This window comes from Camelus bactrianus, chromosome 21 (genome assembly GCF_048773025.1).
Source record: "Camelus bactrianus isolate YW-2024 breed Bactrian camel chromosome 21, ASM4877302v1, whole genome shotgun sequence".
Lineage (NCBI taxonomy): Eukaryota > Metazoa > Chordata > Mammalia > Artiodactyla > Camelidae > Camelus > Camelus bactrianus.
In genome coordinates this window covers 20506656-20526998 of record NC_133559.1, presented here as the reverse complement: position 1 = coordinate 20526998, position 20343 = coordinate 20506656, and the positions used below count along the sequence as shown (strand labels likewise).

Genomic DNA, 20343 nt, shown 5'->3' with positions numbered 1-20343 from the left:
CCTTTCACTTTTAATTGGAACAATGTTGCAGAATGCGTCAAGCTCTGGGATGCAGATAACACAGAAAAGGCCCATGAGGATTTCCATCTGGACATCTGGAACATCCGCCTTTCCGCTGGCTGATTATTCAAACCATCTGGAGTGCTATCTAAATACTGTCTCCTGGAACAGTAATTCTTATCTTTCTGTTTTCTTATGTTTTACGAGTCTTCTGTCTGTCTCTCCTCCCTGCCTCCTCCCATTGCATTCCTGTCCCCTCACATCTGAACCCTTTTTATCCAATTATTGTCTCTGTGTTTATTTCTTTGGAGGAGGAATGTGACAGGGTAGAAAGTCAAAATCTCCAGAGGGCTATTTCTTCACTTTGGTTCTAAAATCCTCAGCTCTGTGAGGGAAAAGAGATAGTTCCGGGTTCATCTAAAGTATATGAAGAATAAGACTGGAGGAGAACACTCCCTCTATACTAGAAAAAAGTTTCTCCAGGCTGGGGAGACGTAGAGAAAGAGCAGATATGATGAAAGCAATGAACTGAGTGGAGTCCAGAGAGAGGGGTCTGATATCCTGTTCTCTGGGAAGAGACCCAGAGAGGTGGTGAGACCCCTGAGAGAGTTAGGGGATACAGAGAATCTGTACCTTACAGGAGAAGGAGCAGAGCCAGAGAGGAGGACTTACTATGTGGTGGATCTAGACAAGAGAATGCCAGGGATGACTGACAAGATCACTGTGTCCCGGGATGATCTGGCAGCAGAAACATGGTCCCCATGATTCATAAAGGGGCCCAGAATCTGTGAGGAAATCCACCAGCCTTTACACAAGGGGAAAGGATGGTTCAACAGTGACTTGAATGGACTAATAACTGAGGACCAGTCTGCACCATGGAGTTTCAGTAAAAATCTTTGGGGATAAATGATGTTTTCCTGTGATCCAATGTCTGGCTCTACATAAGTTCTTCAGGATAGACCACGGGTCTGCAGAATGGGGAAGAAATCTTAATGTGACTAGCTGAAGTTTTCCTTTCTATGGTGTAATTGTGAGCCCAAAGTAGTAATTAAGATATAAAAATGTAAACAATTTGTATATCCTGCACATCTATGTGTGGATTGAAATCCATTTTTGCTATTTATCTGTCTCTCCATCCATCTATCTATCCATCTATCTTTTTCCATTCTCCATCTTTTCCCAGAAAGAATCTAAGGCAGTTTATAAGTATATATAACCAATCAAAGAATCTTGGTGCTACCATAATAGATACATGAGTGGACCAGATATTACTGTAGTAGAGAATAACCTTTGTTTTGTTTGAGGTTTACAGGGACACAATGACCTAGCCCATGGGGATGGCTGCAAGAACAAAGAATGCCGGCAGCAAGAAGATTACAATTAACCACACCCCCTCCCTTTTTTTTTTTTTTTTTTTTTTTCTGTATAAAAGGAGACTGTATTCTGACTACAGCAGGATGGCTCTCCAAGACATTAGTCTGTCATCCTCTCAGTCTGCCGGCTTTCCAAATAAAGTCACTATTCCTTGCCCCAACACCTCATCTCCCGATTTAGTGGCCTAAATGCAGAGAGCAGGAAGAGTTTGGACTCGATAACAATTTTGGCGAAGCCAGCTGGGAGCCTTGCTGCTCATGGCCAGCCGGCCCCATTTGGGGAATTTTCAGGTGAGGCCCTAGCCGCTGCCAGGACCACTTGTCCTGAGGATCTTCCCTTCAAAATTCCCTAAAGCGGCACCAGCTGCCCTAGCGCCTGGCGGTTGGAGCAAGAAATTAACATTTGGGTCCGACAGGCTCTGTATAGTAGGGTAAGTCACTCTGGTGTGTACAGCCAGTAACTTTTTTTCCTCTCCGTTTGGGCTTTTTCTCTGGAATAAACCAATTTGTTTTAGTGGGGTATCCTGTTGGTGAGAGGAAACAGTTGTTCGGCTTTTACCCAATTTGGAACCGTTTCATTTGTTTCTTTGGATGCTAGCATTTGTGTGCATCGTTTGTGTTTTGTTTGTCTTGTATTCCTGTCTTAAAAAAAAAATAGGGAACGTTTCAACTATCCCTAAAGAAGGTTCTTTGAGGCACATTTTGAATAAATGGTCTGATTACATACAGCTATGAACCCATGCTTAAAGGAAAGATGACTTCAGTTTTGTGTTTAGTCATATTATACTTTGTGTTTTTGGTATTAGGGTTTGTTTGTGCCTTTTGTGTCTTATTGTTCTTAAACTTATAGATATGGGAAATACACTCCATCTGTCCCTAAGGAAAGCCCTTTGGGGCATGTCTTAAATAAATGGGAAAATAAAGCTGTGAGCCTGTGATTAAGAAAAAGATGGTATTTTACTATAAAACTGCTTGAGTAAAGTACACTTTAGGCTCTGGGGAACAGCGGCTGGAAAACGGGTTGGTAAATTACTAAACCATTCTTTGGAAGAAATACCATACAGCCTTTATGAAATCCCATAATAAGGAAGGTAATGACTGACAGGGTCCGGGGCTCTTAGCTATTTTAAAGACCCCTATAACAACTGTCATCCAAGAGCCGCAGGTACCACTGACAGTGGGGTCTCAACTAGTGGACTTTGTAACTTCTAAACTTCTGTCCCAGTACCAATGACTCAACAGCTGTTATGACCCCTGGAATGCAAATTTTGAAAAAGGGAGTAATTTGGAAACAAACAGAAATCTTAAATGTCTTCCATAGAAGTTACTAAAAATGTTTAGCTATCTAGTCAGGCAACTTTGATTTGTTCTATCTGCCAAAAACCCAATTTGAATCCAACCTCTTGTAACTGATGAGTCCTACATTGTTGTATCTGACTCATAGCTAAAAGTTTAAAATGGGAACTATGAGGTCTCTATATTTGTGTGTTTGTACGTACCTGTATGTGTGTTGTAGATATGTGGCATTGCCAAAATAAATTTGTAAAAGAGCTCTATTTAATTGGCTTAAAGAAAATTAAATGCTTATTTAAATACTCAGAAATATAAAAGAAACTGGCCAGAATGAAAATTGTGTTCATGTGATCTAAAAAAAATATTCAGTACTGAATCGATAACTAGTATTTGAAGCTAGCTTAAGCCTATTGGTTTAATTAATATAAACATGTCTCAAGATTCATTAATGTTAAGCACAAAACTTCTATTGTACTTAGGTTTAGTAGAAGTCCACTAAGACATTGTCATATCTGTTACAAATTTGTCATCAAGAAAAACAACTTGGAATAACATTCTTGTAAGTAACTTAAATGCAAATGAGAAAGAATTTCTGGGGAAACTTTTAAGGAATGATTATTTTAGGAATGTCGACTCAAATGATCTCCCCAGACATTTGGTAACTTAAAATTTTAGAGTTTGGCTAAATTAAGTTAAATAATGGAAGTTTATTAAACAGCTATGTCATTTTCAGATAAAGTAAGATATCAAAACCTTAATTGCTGAATATTGACTTTCTCTTACAGAGAAACTAAAGATATTTAAAATGAATATTAACAAATGTTTGGTGTCACCCTAAAATATTCTCTACTACTAAAGGAAACATCTCAGTATGCTAGGGAAATAAGATGAATGTTTTCAGTGAAAGAAGGTATAAGGAATGGAATTATATTTTGTTAATGAAAAAAGAATGACTTTGTCCTAAAGCTAGTTGCTTTAGAAAATAAAGGACAAAATAATATAGAGAAAATTGTAAAAGGTTTGTGAAAGAGAAACCCTGAAAAAAAGAATTTTGTACATGGTCTGGATTGGCTAATTTTCTGAGTCAATCTCCAGGGAGAAGGTCACAGGACTTTAACCTTACAAAGTAGCTTGAATTACCAAGAAGACCACACCTTGGATGCTTATAAGACAAAGAGATGGAAAGAGTGACAACTGCTCTATAGAACTGGTCGCCTGGAGGCATCATGTCACCATTCTAAGTCTTCTAATGAACTAAATAGCACAAGAATGTAGTCTAATTATGGTACAGTGAAAAAAATTAACATTATTAAATGTGTATGGAGAACTGGAACCAAAACTCCAAGTTCAACAAAGTACCAAGGAGTTTTATCAGGATCAAACAGTTGTAAATAAAGAGAAAGAGAAAGAGAAAGACAGAGAGAGAGAGAGAGATTTTACTACTGACTAAAAATGCCCAGGAATGTTCCCTGACCAAGGCTGACCAATTCCATTCCATAATCACCCTCTCATTGCCCCTTTTCAGCAGGAAGTAGCCAAGGTGGTCGTCGCCCCGTTTCCCGTAAAACTGTGGAATGGACATTGAGTGGGGAATTGTAGTAGAGAATAACCTGTGTTTTATTGGAGGCTTACAGGGACACCATGACCTAGCCCACGGGGATGGCTGCAAGAACAAAGAATGCCTGCAGCAAGAAGATTACAACAATCAACCACATCCCCGCCCTTATTTTTTGTATAACAGGAGCCTGTATTCTGAGTAGAGCAGGATGGTTCTCCAAGACATTAGTCTGCCATCCTCGCAGTCTGCCGGCTTTCTGAATAGTCACTATTCCTTGCCCCAACATCTCATCTCCCGATTTATTGGCCTGTCGTGCGGCGAGCAGAACGAGTTTGGACTTGGCAACATTATAACTCAGACACCAAGAAGTAGGCAACCAACACAAATTAATAAAGCATGTCAGAATAAGCTAAATCCTTTGCCTAAACTATGTCTATTCTTACTGACCTACAGTGTGTTCCATAATGTTGAACATCCTGTTTTAAGACTGTGTGTCTGCATGTGTGAAATTTTTAATTTTTGCACTTTAAATTTTGTGATTTTTCTGGTTCCTAATCAAGGACCCGACAATGTCAGATCTTGTATTGCACTTTGTGAGATGCATTATATGGAATTCAGCCTCGTATTTTTAAACTGGGGATAATATTTTACTTTATTTGTTATAATAAATAGCCAGTCACACACATGGGTTCTTCCAGATAGAAAGAATGTTCACATTGTTTTTTATATTTTAGGGCACTGTTCCTCAGTTCTGTTCCTCAATTCACACCAGTAATATTAATTGTGAATAACACTTTGGACAATTTTAGTTCATTTTCAAAAAATCTGATATCAGAAGACTATCTTTGAAATTTACAGTTCACTCTCTGATTTTTGGAACAGCAGGTTTGGCCATCACTTTCATTTTGGTGGAACAGAGACCAGTTTCAGTATATGAAAGTGGGTCATATCTTCCTTGACAAATGAGTTTCCTAAAGACGTAGTTTTGTTAAGGAAAGAGCAAAGGAAATAATATATCTGGGAACCATTAATAAATGACTCTGAGGGAAAATATTTTAAATGTATTGTAATAACAATGAAAAGGGCCAAGATTTTTTGTTTTTTGAAATTTTAAGGGAAAGAGTATTGGAAAAATCTTTCTTTGTGAGTCTAAGAATAGGAGAGGACAAGGAATAACCATTTATAGTCATAGTATGTCAAAAGTTTAGACACAGCAATATCTCACAGTAAGAAACAGGCTTAAAAGGGCCAAGTTCTGATTTAACTTCTCCCATGAATTTTTTTCTAGAATTTCCCTCTGAATAACATGAACAAGTTAGGTTTTTTTTTTTCCCTCCAAGAAGTCAAAACGTGTTTTTAGCACCATGTAATGAATGACCGAGCCACCTAATTTGCATGTTCTACACAGATTAGAATCGGCCATCATGTTCCTTAGGCAAAGTATTGCACTGTCTGTGGTTCCAGCAAAGGGGCATGTCCAATTCAGGGAGCTATAATCACATCCACAATGGGTGAGATTTTAAACCTTCTAGCACAAAACGATTTCTGTGAGCAATGCAGTTGGCAGATTTGAGTTCCAGGTCCTTGTAAAACAATGCCACCTGGATTTAAGTTTCCCTATAATCTAACATTTAACACCAAGGACCAACTATCCTCACAAGAGTACCATTTAAATTCACACTTAGTACTTTCAAGTAGTCTGTGTTAAATCTTTCAAGACTATTCTCAACACATAAGAGAGTCATTTCTTGAGATAATGTTTCTCCTGGGCCTCTCAAATCTCTTCCAAATATTATTTAGTAATGGAAGAGTGTTCATGAACACCACAGAAATAAAATGGCATTATTTAAATGTGTGTTCCCATCAGCTACAGTTTTATAAAACTACAAATGAGTTTACTTTTTTGCAAAACTCGTCCTGTAGATTCTCAGCTATGTCTTCAAAATGATAAGCAATATTATGTGAGGTTAGACTTCCGTTTCTAAATGGTAATTTCTGACTAGTACACACCATTTCTGTTCATAGAACGGAAACCCTTGTATAAAATTATCATTTATAAACACATTTGATTCCAGGAAAAAATGTCTTACTTAATACACAGCTACATTTCACAACAGTATGTCCTTTAGTCATAAATCAAGCCCTGATGACAAGTTATGCTCTTTTATAGTTGACTAAGTTCTTTACCCAACGTAATTCCCATATTCACATTACTGACTTAAATAGCATTGTTGTCTCAGATACACAGTTCTGGGCACATGAACTATATAAACTGATTTTAAAAACAAAGATAAAGTTTTGTCTTGTTTTGTTTGGCCTCTCATTCAAATCAACTCTAAGCAAAGCTTTTATAACAACAACAAAAAGGTATACTCATGGAGTTCTGTATAGGAAAGCTGAATTTAGGAGGCCTAAGTATTCTCAATGACATTGTAGGTTATGAACAACTTTGGAGAAAGGTTAGAATCTCAGTTTTCTTGGTTCTTTATGTTATTTACACATACTTTTATTCCTTTCACGGTGTGCATACAACACATGAATCATGCCAGCGTCTCCCTTACTCAGGGCGTGCTCTCTAACTTCTATAAGAACACTAAGCTTTATAGCTGAATTGGTGTATTAACCATGGCAAGTGATTAATTAAAACATTTTTAAAAAGCCTAGTATTTCTAGATAGTTCAGGATTTTAACATAAACCAGACACAGACTTTTTAAAATTGAAGTCCAGTGGTGACTTACAGTATGGTGGATGACACAGTGATTCAATATTTTTTATAGATTAAACACCATAGAAAGTAGTTACAAAATACTGACTATATTCCCTGTGACTACATTATATTCCTGTGACTTATTTATTTTATAACTCGTAGTTTGTACCTCTTAATCCCCTTCACCTATTTCACTCAGCTCTCACCTGTTTCCCTTCTGGCAAACCATCCAGCAATTCCACTTCTGGGTATTTACCTGAAGAAAATGAAAACACGAATTTGCAAAGATATATGCACCCCAATGTTCATAGCAGCATTATTTACAACAGACGCAAAGATTCTAATGTGACCTTGCCAGGCTTTTCATAGCAGCTAACAAAAAAACTGCTTTCACACATGGTGGGCAACACCTTGTGGGCAAATCCATCTGTCTCTGGCCCTTGAGTCAACAGTTTGCCACTTTCAGGTAGCTGGAGATGTTTGTTTTAAGAGAGAAGTGCTTTTATTAACTTTTTAAGATTACACATGTGAGATCATACAGTATTTGTCTTTCTGTGTCTGATTTATGTCACTTAGCATAATGCCCTCCAAATCCACCCATGTTGTCAAAAATGGCAGAATTTCCTTTTCTTTATGACTGAATAATATTCCAGTGTCTGTGTATGTGCATGTAAGTATGAGAAATACATATTTTTCTGTTCTCTTTATCCATTTATCTGTCAATGGATACTGAGGCTGCTTCCATGTCTTAGCTGATGTCATAATGCTGCAATGAAATGGGGGTACAGAAACCTTTTAGATAGTAATTTAGTTTTCTTTGGAAATATACTCAGAAGTGGAATTGTTGGACTGTATGATAGTTTTATTTTTAATTTTTTGAGGCATTTCCAACAAGTGGCTCACAAATTTACATTTTCACCAACACCGAGTATTTTTTTTTTTTTTTTGATAATAGCCATTCTAACAGGTATGAGGTTTTGGTTATGCATTTCCCTGACGATTAGTGATGTTGCACATCTTTTCATATGTATGTTGGCCACATGTGTGTCCTCTTTGGAAAAATGTCTATTCAGTTCCTCTGCTCATTTTTTAATCAGATTGTTTTTTTTTTAATTGAGTTGTTCCTTGTATTGTTCCTTATATGTTTTGGATATTAATCCCTTATCAGATATATTATTTGCAAATATCTTCCCCATTCCATAGGTTGCCTTTTCATTTTGTTGGTTTCCTTTCCCATACAGAGGCTTTTTAGCGTGATATATCTCACTTATTTGTGTTTACTTTTGTTGCATCTGCTTTTGACATCAAATCCAAATAATCATCACCAAGGTTGATGTCAAGGAGCTTACTCCCTTACATTTTCTTCTAGGAGTTTTGTACGTTCAGGTCTTACATTCAAGTCTTAATTAATTGTTAGTTGCTTTTTGTATATGATGCAAGATAGTGAGGAGTGCTTTTCTTTCAGCTTTATTCCCCAGCTATTCAATTCACTTCAGTGGTCTCCAAGCCATCCCCAAGGATGTCAGGATGTCTGAGAGGTTGCTTCCAAAAATGTTCACAGTAGTCCTTTCCTCCCGGCTTACAGTAACAACCACCAGCGCAGCTCACTGAAATGAACTGAGTGTGATGCCATGCAAACTCTAGAGAGTTGGGATGAAAGGACAGCTCTTATTCCACTGGGGGTACCCAGGTTCCATCATGTGATGGGTTCTGCACGACTAGAAGTGCTTGGTGAAGCGAAGACAGATGTATTATTTTCATGGGCTCAGTCATACAGGAGGTAAGGAGGCACTGCCCCTTAGCAGACCCTCACTGATCATGAGGCTGAGGCCACATTGCAGCTTCTCAAGTGAGTTTCTCAGAATATGCTCACCTTCTTCCTCTTTTGATTTTTTACTGGCCTCCCACCATTGTCATGCTATAAGCCAAGCTTCCTAGCATGACATATAAGCCCCACTTCCTAACCCAAACTGGTTGTTGATTTACTTCTGATGTCTCATCTTTTGTCTTCTCATCCTTTACCTGGGTACCAGTCAAATGTGCATCTCCCTGAGCTACCATTGTTCTGTTAATTCCATAGCTTTGTGTATATTGTTTCTTCTGCTTTTAAATTCCTTATTTCCTTCCACCACATCCACTGACAAGCTAAGTAAAACTTGTCATTCAAAACTTTGATCTGCTATTACCCTCTCTTGATAAATTTACCCTGATCTGTCAGGTGTGCCTCCACTGTATTCGCTTCTCTCACTGATCTTGAAGTTGTTCACTTTTTTGGTTTTATTTTCAACCCTATAGACTGCCACTGTCTTCTCCATGCCTGTTTATCTAGTCAGATACACTGAACTGCTGGAGGGTGAGAATGCTCTCTTTTGTCCCTGTATCTTCAACCCTAGAACACTGATCCTAGATCAATTGTATATCTTTCTAAATGTTGGTAAATAACTAATGGTAATAGCCTCTGTACTTTTCCAACCAATTAGTTAATAAATATTTGAGTGTCTATTAAACGCAAAGCTCCCTTTAGTGTATGATACAAAGATAAATAAGACACTTGTTTTTCATTCTAGGAGATTAAAATCTAGTAGCAATATGCAGGCATACAGACTTTCAGAGGAAAATCAGTGACGTGGGGCTACATTGACCTCTACAGAATAGACCTACACAGTATTTTAAGTATGAATTTATTCCAACATTTTAAAATTGAGTTATTTTTATAGAAAAACCTAAATTTCCATCTCTCGAAAAACTGAAAAAAAAACTGGAATCACTGCTTTGCATTCTCTCATGGCGACGCTGGACTAAAGCTGAGAAATAGTGTCTTCTTAGATGGGCAGTTGACCACACTACTGATTAATTTCTAAGTATCTGTCACTAGTTAGCACCTGACTCCAGGCCAATTTAATCCCTTGATTATCTCCTGGCCTCTCTGAACCAAGATTTTATGAAAATAATGTGCTGCTCATATGAGTGAAAATGAATGATCATAAGTGAAAAGTGCAGATTTGTAGGTTTACAGTTGAACATTGGAGGGGAAAACTTATATTGGCTGGGGTGGGAATTTTTATATAAAAGAAGTCCTGCCGTGGTTTGTGTGGGTTGATTACCACAACCCAAATTACAGCTTTGGGAATTCTTAAATATATGTAACCACAAATTACCAACAAATCAAGATTCTAACTGCAGTTGAAAGCTAAGGCTTCCTCTGGCTGACAATTTAGAAAACCATTTATTCAATATTCAAAGTGTCATTTTAATCCTGCAATAATAGCAGAGGCACTGACCTGCTTTTTTCCTTAGTTCCTAAGATGGGGTGAAAAGAGAAAAAACATTTCTTACTGTAGTAGGTGCTGCTGCTAGCCTGCCCAGGTCTCCTTCACTGAGTGGGCACACCCATCCCACCAGCGTCACCACTAAGGGGACAAAGCTGCTGCCTCTCTGGAGAAATGCCCTCTGAGAGAAGCTATCTTCCCCCAGAGAGTCGGCCCCCAGTGACTGGTCAACACGGAATGTGCAGCATGGGCTCCCACGCCTCACAGTGGGACTAACCGTGGTATAATTCATGTTCCAGAACTCCTTGGGGACACATAGGCTGATGCTAGTTCCAGCTGAGATCACATCCTTACTTTTCTTTCCTTGCTCTGTCCCACTTCCCTCCCTTTCCTTCTCCTGGAATCACTTCTTCAATAAATTGCCTTTATAAAAATCTGTTTCAGAGTCTGCTTCTAAGCAAACTGACCCAAGGCACTTGTCACCTTAGTAGATCCATCTGGTTCCCACTACAGGGACTAGAAGGGTTCAAATACGCTGCAGTTATCTGAAGAAGGCAGGACTCTTTGTCCAGCCTGGTATCTCTGCACCTGGGCTCTGTTCAAGGACACCTCCTGACTTGCATCTCCATTAGAAATTCATTCTGCTTTGGTGTTGCCAGACGTACCCTCATATCAAGATACAGCAACCCATTCAGGTCAAATACATACATAAAGTTTTTCCCCAACCCCAGTAAATATAGATTTCTCCATAGGTTCTTAGCAGAAATAACCTACTAAAGAAGCCCAATTCTCAATTCTGGATCAAATAAGGAAAACATGGAGAGCAAGACAGAGGAAAATATTCCCAAGAAAATAAAGTCAAAATAATCAGAAGTTCCTGTAATCACTGAGAAAAGAAAAAGCTGACTCTATAAATTTTCACTTCATCTGGAACATCAGTAATCCCATGAGGAGCAACAATAATTCACTGTTGACATGTAGTCTTCTTGCTTAAAATAGCTATCCATCACTTCACTACACAGAATGGTGAGGACCTTCTTTGACTAAGACCCCAAAGCTATGGATTCCAATGGTGCTGCAATATACTAACGTGTTCTCAGATATTAGAAATGGGGCAGGTTGCTGTAAAGTTTTCAAGGATTCCATTTTTGGACAAGATTAACCTAAGTTTGCATGTGAAGATTCAGGGCACTGCAAGATAAAACTGGCAATAACAGGCAATGATGACATCCTCAGGGTGGGAATTTCCATCTTGAGAACTAGATCCTTAAAAATATCACTGCCAAATTGTAAAATGCAGAAATCTTGCAGTTGTGACAGACCACCCAACAGTAGGCAGGACAGTTAGAGAAGGACAAAATAGTGTTTTAAGAGACAGGTAGGGTTACATCTCAGTTTCTAGTTTCCTACTGCTGGCTATTTACTGAGTTAGTCCTCTTTTGTGAAGCATCTAAACCTAAATGGAGAACCCCTGGAACTTTAATGGACTCTCAGAAATCTGCGTTTTTGATTGGGTACCATGAGAATTCTCTATGACCTACTTGGAGACTGTCTAATGTAACTTGTCTGAAGGAGTGTATATTGGGGGACATACGGCAATACAGTAAGGAACTGTCCTAGAATTTTACAGAAATTCTCTAACTTGCACCTAACAGCAATCCAATTAGTGGTAGGCATTAAGCCAATTCTGTGGTTTAGAAAACTGAGGCCAGAACTTAAGTGATTGCTTTAATTAGATCATAGGTAAAGACTAAATGTTTGACAAGAAAGTTACACCATGAAACAACACTGGAAATATTCGCCTGACGTCCCCATTCTCTACCTCTACCCATTAGAGTAAAGAGAATATCCCTCCAAAGGGTGTCTGTTGGGAGCACTTTGGCAGCACAGTCAGAGATTCCTTTAAGTCTAGAAACTCTGTTCATAAATAGAAGGCAATATACCAGAGAGATAGGAATGTAATTCTTGGAGTTAGGTAAACTGAGTTTAGATCTTAAGTTTCCAAATTACTAGCTGTGAAAACTTACCTAAGTTTCCTTAATATAGCTGAGATTCATTCCCCAAGGGATAACTATAGTATTTACTTCATAGGCTTATTGTTACGATTAAAATAATGCATATAAACTTAGACCAACGTGTAACAAGTAGAAGACGCTCACGGATGGTGGGAAAGAAGGGAACGCATTGATCTTTCTCGCATTTCCTTTCCTTCAGGTCTCTAGTGATGATGACATACCACCAGTGTGATCCTCTTTTTGGTCTGCCTCCATTTAGATTCATGTTTTCTACTAAGGCGATAGACCCTTATTGCTTAATTTCTGTTTTATTTCTTATCATCCAGCACAGTTTATGAGGTGACCAGATGTTCCTCTTAAAACACAACAAATCCCACAAAGTGGGGAAATACTGTCTGTAGTTTGCCTCCAAGACAAATCACTTCTAAAACACATATTTGGAATGATCTATTTTATAGATTGGGGACTCCAAGTTTGCCTTGCCTGGGGACACCTGGTCACTCAACAATTCTGCCTGGGCCTGTGTGCCTGTGGTGCCCCATTGGACCCAACCCACTATACTGAAAGGGGAATGGCTTCTCTTGCCCCTGGAAGGCCTGATGATGCTGGAGTTGGGGAAAGGGTCCAGGTAACAGAACTCAATTTCCAGCAGTAGGCATCCCTCTGCTTGAGAAAGATCATTTCTCTTCCTATCCTTCCTGCAAATACTACCCCAGATACAGTACAATAAAATTCTTAAGGAACTGAACTCTCTGTGACGTTAATTCTATGTATCAACTTGACTGGGTCATGGGTACCCAGATAATTGGTCACACATTATTCTGGGTGTGTCTATGAGAGTGTTTTCTGATGAGATCAACCTTTTAATTGGTAGACTCAGTAAAGCACACTGCCCTCCCTAATGAGGGTGTCACTCTTCAATCAGTTGAAGGCTTGAATACAACACAGCTGACTCATCCAGGGGTAAAGGGGACACTTGGGTCTTGAGCCTGACAGCTTTGGATTGAAACTTCACCCATTGGCTCTTCTGGGTCTCCAGCTTTTTGACTGTAGATCTTGGGACTTGTCAGCCTCCCTAATCATATGAGCCAATTCCTTATTCTATAGACACACACACATACACACCTCCTGTAGGTTCTGTTTCTCTAGAGAACACAAATACATTATCAAAACTTAGGTTGATGTATTTTAAAATCTGTTCATTGTAAGTAAGAATACCTGGGAAAGAAAATGCCCATTCTTTTCCTCAGAGATTCCAGTCTTGTATTTGAAAAGGGAATAAGGCACAAAATGAGGAAATACCTTCTTGCTAGCCTGTCATGTGGGGTGTGTATGTAAGAGTGTGTGTGTATCTGGGGGAGGAGCTACAATGGGATTTGGCTTCTATGGACTAAAAAGAGAAAATAATGAGAACCACGAAAACAGAGCTATATTATTTTATGATATTTCATACATTATTAAGATGCCACTTTACTTTTTCAAGAGCCTATTTGGAGTAAGTGTGAAATGTGATTCATGCTGAATTCACGCCAAAAGAAATAGGCTCTAGCAGGGTGGGGGCAGGGCCTTTTATCCAGGAAGAATTTCTCTGATTATAGGAAGAAAAAAAATGTTGACATTTCCCTCTAGTGGCAGAAAGGAAATAATACTCATTGAGGAGAATGTAAGACTAGAGGGCTTCAGCAAAGAGAAGAGGCCTCCTTCCTTCCTTCTTTTTGAATATAGTAAGTGGTTGCCAACTGTAATCTATGCTTTGCTCAGATAAGGAATGCCCTGCATCAGAGAATTTGTAACTTAACTGGGAAAGGTTTGGTCAAAGGAAAAGAGAAACTTGATTACTGAACTGGTCCAGAACAATTTTGTGTAGTAGACGACCAAAAAAAATGTGTGATTGTCCCTTTTTCCATTACCTAGCCTTCGCCAGGTGTCCAATAGTAACGTGATCTACTGCCCTTTAAGTTCTACCTCCAAGAATATTCTAGTCCTTTCTCTCTTGCTTCTATTGCCTTCCTCTCCTTTCCATGTCCCATTGGTTCTGCATTTTTCTCCTTAGTAATTTTGCCCGTCATCAGTGATCCACAGCACCGTGTACTGTCATTGGCTTCACTATATTATTTTAAAATTGCATGGGTTTTGTGTCTGTTTCTCCCCACCCTAACTAAACTTTGAACTCCTTACAGGCATGATCTAAATTTTACTCATCTTGGAATCACAACCGTCTAGCTCAGTGCCTAGAACACAATAAGTATCTGTTGAAATAAAGCATGCAAGTGTCAATGAAGGAATAAATGAATACACTTCAAAATAATTTAGTAAATGAAAAAATTCATTGGTTAAATATATTATCTGTATTTAATATTATTAGGGGACTTGTGGGGAAAATACTTGGATTCGAAAGTGAAGTTCAAATAAAAGAACAGTAGAAAGTATTGGGAGATTGTTCCTTCTGTGAGGTTTTCCGAATTCAGCCTATTTTTTAAAAAATGTTTGAGGATGATCAAGTGGAAGGAAGGGCTCACTGATACCAAGCATACTGTACACTTTCTACACATTAAACAGCTTCGGGCAAAGACTGCTGTTGAATTGTGATTCTCTCATGGAGCAAAGAATGGAAAGAAACCTACCACCTGAGAGATCTTACTCTCAGAGTGAAAAATGGCATTTGAAGCTTGAAATCAAGTCACTGCTCCCCTTCCAAAAAAATTCACTTCCTCTAGCTTCGTTTTCCTACTGAGAAAAAAAAAATGGTCATTTTTGGATAGCCAAAAGGAAATGGATTTTCTGACCCTAAGAACACAAAAATGAGTAATGATTAAATCATGTCTCTAAGTGAGGAGAGGAGGCATCAGTCATGGCTACCTCTCTCAGGAAAAAGCAGAAGGAAAGCTTGCTACAGAAGGTAAATGTAGATGAGATACATTTTTCACATCCTAGATGAAGAGCATGATTTAAATATATGAAATATTTATATTTTAAATTCAAAATCTCTGAGTCCATGGACTTATTCTATGTAAGAGATACCAAGACAGCCTCAAAAACGAGCTAAGAACTTTTACTTCTGAGAAAGATACAGTAGGTCAAGGTGAGACAAAACTCTTATGGTAACAATTAGGAAAAGTTGGATATATTACAAAAAAATCTTTTTAAAAGCATCAGAAAGATACGGTAGCAAAGAGGAAAAGTAAAGAGTTATTAAAATTCCAGTTGCCTTTTTTGCATAAATTGACAAGTTAATCCTAAAATTCATATGCAAATGCAAAGGATCCAGATATGAATCTATATATTTATGATCAAATGATTTTCAGCAAGTGTTTCATCACAAATGAATGGGAAAATAATAATCTTTGCAACAAATGGTGCTGGAACAACCAGACATCTACATGCAAAAGAATGAAGCTGCATCTCTAACTAACACTGTATGTTACAAATTAACTTAAAGTGGATCATAGACTCACATGTAAGAGCTAAAATAATAAAACTCTTAGAAGAAAAATTGGAGTAAGTCTTCATGACTTTGGGCTAGAAAGCAGTGTCTTAGATATGACATCAAAATCACAAGTAACAAAGGAAAAAAGGAGAATATTGGACTACATCAAAATTAAAACCCTTCTGCTGTAAATATTACCATCAAAAATTGAAAGTACAATCCACAGAATGAGAGAAAATATTTGCAAATAATATGTGATAAGGGACCTGTACCCAAAATACATAAAGAACACTTATAACTCAACAATAAAAAGACAACCCAATTTGAAAAGACAAAGGACTTGGATAGACATTTCTCTAAAGACGGTATACAAATGCCCAACAAGCTAAACATCATTTGTCATTTAAAAATGCACATCAAAACCACAATTACGTGCCACTTCACATCCACTAGGATGGCTATAATCAAAAAGACAACAGGTGTTAACAAGAATATGGAGAAATTCGAACACTCATACGTTGCTGGTGTAATGTACATGGGTGCTGTCACTTTGGAAAAGTCTGCAAGTTCCTGAAAAGTTTAAACCTAGAGTAACAATATGACCTTGTAATTCCACTTCTAGGGTATGCCCAAGAGAAATAAATATTCCAAATGGGTGGCTGGGAAAAGCAGTATCACAGAAGAGACAAGAATCAATTGCCTAGCCACACCTGCTGTCTCTATTCCAATAAGGTAAGAACCAATCTGAAAACAAGTCCTCTGAAGGCAACTGAAAAAAATCTTTTAAACAACTCGTATGAAGATCAAAAACTAATTACTTTAAAAAAGAATTCTAAGCTGGTTTTTTTGTTTTTTTTACAAAATAAGGATTTCTTCAAACATGTAATTGTGCAAAGCTTTTGTTTGTTTTTTTTTTTTTAAAGTGACCTCTCCTCCAATGTCCAAAAATATCTTACTTTTTAGAGCCACTAAGTGGGAGCCACTTTTGGTCCAGCCGTCCAGGTGCACCTGAGTTTCCCTTCCTAGCTGTTTCTTTCCTGTTCTTATGCTGACCGTGATGAGTATTAATAGCAGCGCTGAGATGCCCACCTTTGTCGACTCAGCCTACGGTGCTCCACACTGGGAAATGAAGAACTGGCCTCGGGATATGGACAGCTAGTGATTGCAGACAGAAGGAGGCAGAAGCTGGAGCACTGGCGGCACAGTGACCTGGAAAGCACTTAAACTCTCTGATGCACAGGCTATATCCTTGACCTGTTAAATCAGACTCTCTCTGGACACAGAACCCAAGAATCAGTATTTTCAAAAACTGTTCCATTGAATAGCCAAGGTTGAGAACTACTGGGCTAGAGGAAAGAGAAAGATGCTCCTAATACCTGGAATGCAAAAGTCACGTGCAATTTGATCCCATGCAATTATCCTAGAATTCCAGGCTCTCGGCCCTGCCACCATCTTCAAGCAGTGGGTGAAACTGCTCTTCCCTATTTTCTATTCTTTCCGTGGTAATTCCTCTTTTTGACATTTTCCCGACTTAAGATGCCTTTGAACTTCAAGTTAACTTGGTTTTTATCTTATATGTATTTATTGCACAAGTGCAGTAAACAGGGGTTTGCTTTAATAACTCTCATTCCTTACCTGCCACTCTATGTCTATAGGTCAAAGATTCTCAAAGCATCATTTCCAGGCCTCGGGCATCAGTATCACCTGGGAATATGTAGACATGCAGGTTCCTGGCCCCACCTGCGGAACTGGGAACTCTGGGGAAGGAGGCCAGCAGTCTGCGTTTTAACAAGCCTGCAGGTGATGCTGGTGCATGTTAAAGCTTGAGAACCACGGCTCTGTAATTCATGAGACAGCAGTTTATGCCTTCTGCTGTGAAGATCAAAAACCAACCCGTCAGCACAGAGCCTTTAGATGGGGTGCAGAGGAACAGGAAGTGATGTTAGGACAGAACACAGAAGCTGCCTTTAGGTTAAATAACTATCGCAATATTGCAGCATTAGCAGTGGGGAGATTAAGTGACCATAACCCTTGAGTCTCTGCTTAGTCTCGTCTGTCTCCTGTGTCCATGGATTTTCTTTCAGTTGAACAGTCATCTGTTGGGGATACACATGTCCCTGTTTTTTATCTTTTTGGGGGGAGTGGGAGGTAATTTGGTTTATCTATTTTTAGAGGAGGTACTGGGGATTGAACCCAGGATCTTGTGTATGTTAAGCATGTGCTTTAAGCATGAACATTATCCCTCTCACAAGGCCGCAAGTCTCTCCCTTAAGTTTTTCAAAATGAGTGTGTACATAGTGTGTGGTTTCATTACCCAGGAACCAAATAAAAAGAGCAGAGTTCATGGAAAAAATAAGGAGCTTGGCTTCAGTTCCAGACATTCAATTCATCAACAGATACTTATGTATTTCTATGAGGACAGAATTATGGTAGATCTTGTTAACAACTGGCCTAACATGTTCATTAGAGTATTCTGACTTATTTTTATTTTTACAGTACTGTGTCCAGTAATGGCCCGCAACCCCTTCTCCTGGCTCTCACCTGCTACACAGAATCCAAAAGATTCTTCCCAAAAGAAAATCCCGTTGTACTACTTCCTTCCTTAAAACTCTAATGACTTCAAGTGCACTTGAAATAAAACCTAAATTTCTCTCTAAAGCCTACAAGAGTCTTCACGATCTGGCCCCCATGTAGTTTCCTGCTCCTCCCACCACTATTTTCCCTTTCACGCTCACTACCCTTTGGTCACCACAGTCTTGCTGCTCCTCAACAAGTCAGTCTCCTCACCACAGGGCCTTTGCACTTGCAGTTCTCTTACCTAGAAAGGTCCTCACTATATTTTTACATGGTTGGCCCCCCTTTTGTTTACTCAGGTCTCAAGTCAAACATTTGCTCCTCCAGGAAACACAAGCGCCTACTCTCCATTAGTAATCCTCACATAGCTGCTATCACGGACCCTCTGATGCAGCACTTGAACCAGCGAACAAACTTATCCATCTATTTATCTACCTATTCATCTATCTATTTCACTTACTGTTTGTTAAGTACTTTGTTTTTTCTGTCTCCCCTCACTAAGAATCTAAGTTCCATAAAAACAGAGGATTTTCCATCTTGTTCACTCTGTATTCCCAGATATAACAGGATAATAAACATTTTCTGAGTATATAAGTGAATGAATGCATATGTCATATGGAATATCTTGAAGAATAGTAGTATAGGAAGTTCTTTTTTTAAAAAAAAGGATCAATCATTTATAAGACTCTAGTAAAAGTGAAACTGGATCATTAGCTGATATCATGATGTAAAATCTGAATTAATTAGGGAAGTCTAAACATATTTTCAATACAGAGTATTGGAGTGCATAGGGCTATTAAAAACTTATTATCCTTTTCTCAGGGCAGGGGTGCTCTCCAACCATCAAACAGAAAAAAAGTCTTCCTTTTGAAGAAAAGCATCAATCACTTTCTTTTGCCCGCAGTGAAATGCTTAGGACCCAGCATGTAGTCCTGGAGCGCAATTCAAAGTTGGACAACCCTGTCCACAGAAGGCTATTTTGCAAGCCACATTCATATTCTCTAATAAATAAACATAATCCCATATGCATGTGGATTTACTTGGATCGCACGATGGGTGTATCTTTAAAGTAAGGGAGAAAAAGAGTTTCCAAGTGCAATTTTCATTTTAAAAATCTGTGTTAGAGTGAAGTGGTTTGAGGGAAGAGTTTCCAGGACTCAAGGGCTAGAAGTATGTAAGTCACTCAGCCCAAACTTGCCCCCAGTGCAGACACCCCGACCCTTGGAACATCCATGTCAGTTTTCCTTGATCATTCCCAGCCCATTACTTCACAAGACGATGCAATTCACAATTGAAAAGTTTGAATTACTAGATAATGAGATCTTTCCAATCATGTCTTTAAATCTGACTCTAAAACCTCCCTACCCATCTCCCCTACAGACCACCACAAACGAGTCTGTTCCCTTCCCCGCACAATATTCCTTCAAACATGGAATTACCTCACTTCTTCCTTTTTCTCTTTCAAGGCCAAACTTTCTCATTGTCATCAGTTGTTTCTTTTATGACTTGGTTCCAAGTCCCTGATCATTCTGGCTATTTTCCTTTGTACATGCTCCAGCTGATCAGGACCCTTCTTAAAATGTCGACTCCCATGGTAAACCCAGCAGTAAATAAGTGGCCCCACTGTTTGCTGCTACACAATCACTGACGTTCCCTTCATTTTGGTCCTGTGCCCAGACTAAATGAGAGTTAAGTGTTTTGACAGCTTCATCACGGTTGATTCGTATTTAGAAGATATGGATTAAGTGTCTCTCACATTAGTGATGCCCTAAATCCTCTGCCATATTTTACAGAAGGGCATACTATGATAAAGGGAGAATTAGGCTGTTCAACTTAGGACTTTCTAGGCTTTTGATGCTTTCAGTATAGTTAACAATTAAAGCAAGAACTCCCCCTTACTTGATGCACTTCCTAGGTGAGTTGAAGGGTCTACTTAAAAACTTAACCCTTATTCTGATTCATCTGTTTTTTTGGGGGGGTTTGTTTTTTTTTTGACAGTTCTTTATTATACCAAACCTTCTTTCAGTGCTCTGGCTCTCAGAAAGAGGTTTCCAAGAGTAAACAGCAGGGAATCTGCAAGCAGCTTCTCAAACCTCTTGTTTCTTGTTAGGTACATTCTCAGATGC

The 20343-nt window shown here is 38.7% G+C and overlaps 1 long non-coding RNA gene across 6 annotated transcripts in view; it reads right to left on the bottom strand.

Annotated features, from left to right (window-relative positions):
* The window catches only part of LOC105070279 (uncharacterized), a 309633-nt gene that overhangs the window by 153794 nt on the left and 135496 nt on the right, over positions 1-20343 (bottom strand). The window contains exon 1 of one of the 6 annotated variants that reach the window (XR_012501386.1): positions 7139-12216. The exons of the other annotated variants lie outside the window; for them this stretch is intronic. This is a non-coding gene — a long non-coding RNA (uncharacterized LOC105070279). Of the gene's footprint in view, positions 1-7138; positions 12217-20343 lie in introns of those variants that run through there. 6 annotated transcript variants of the gene reach the window in all.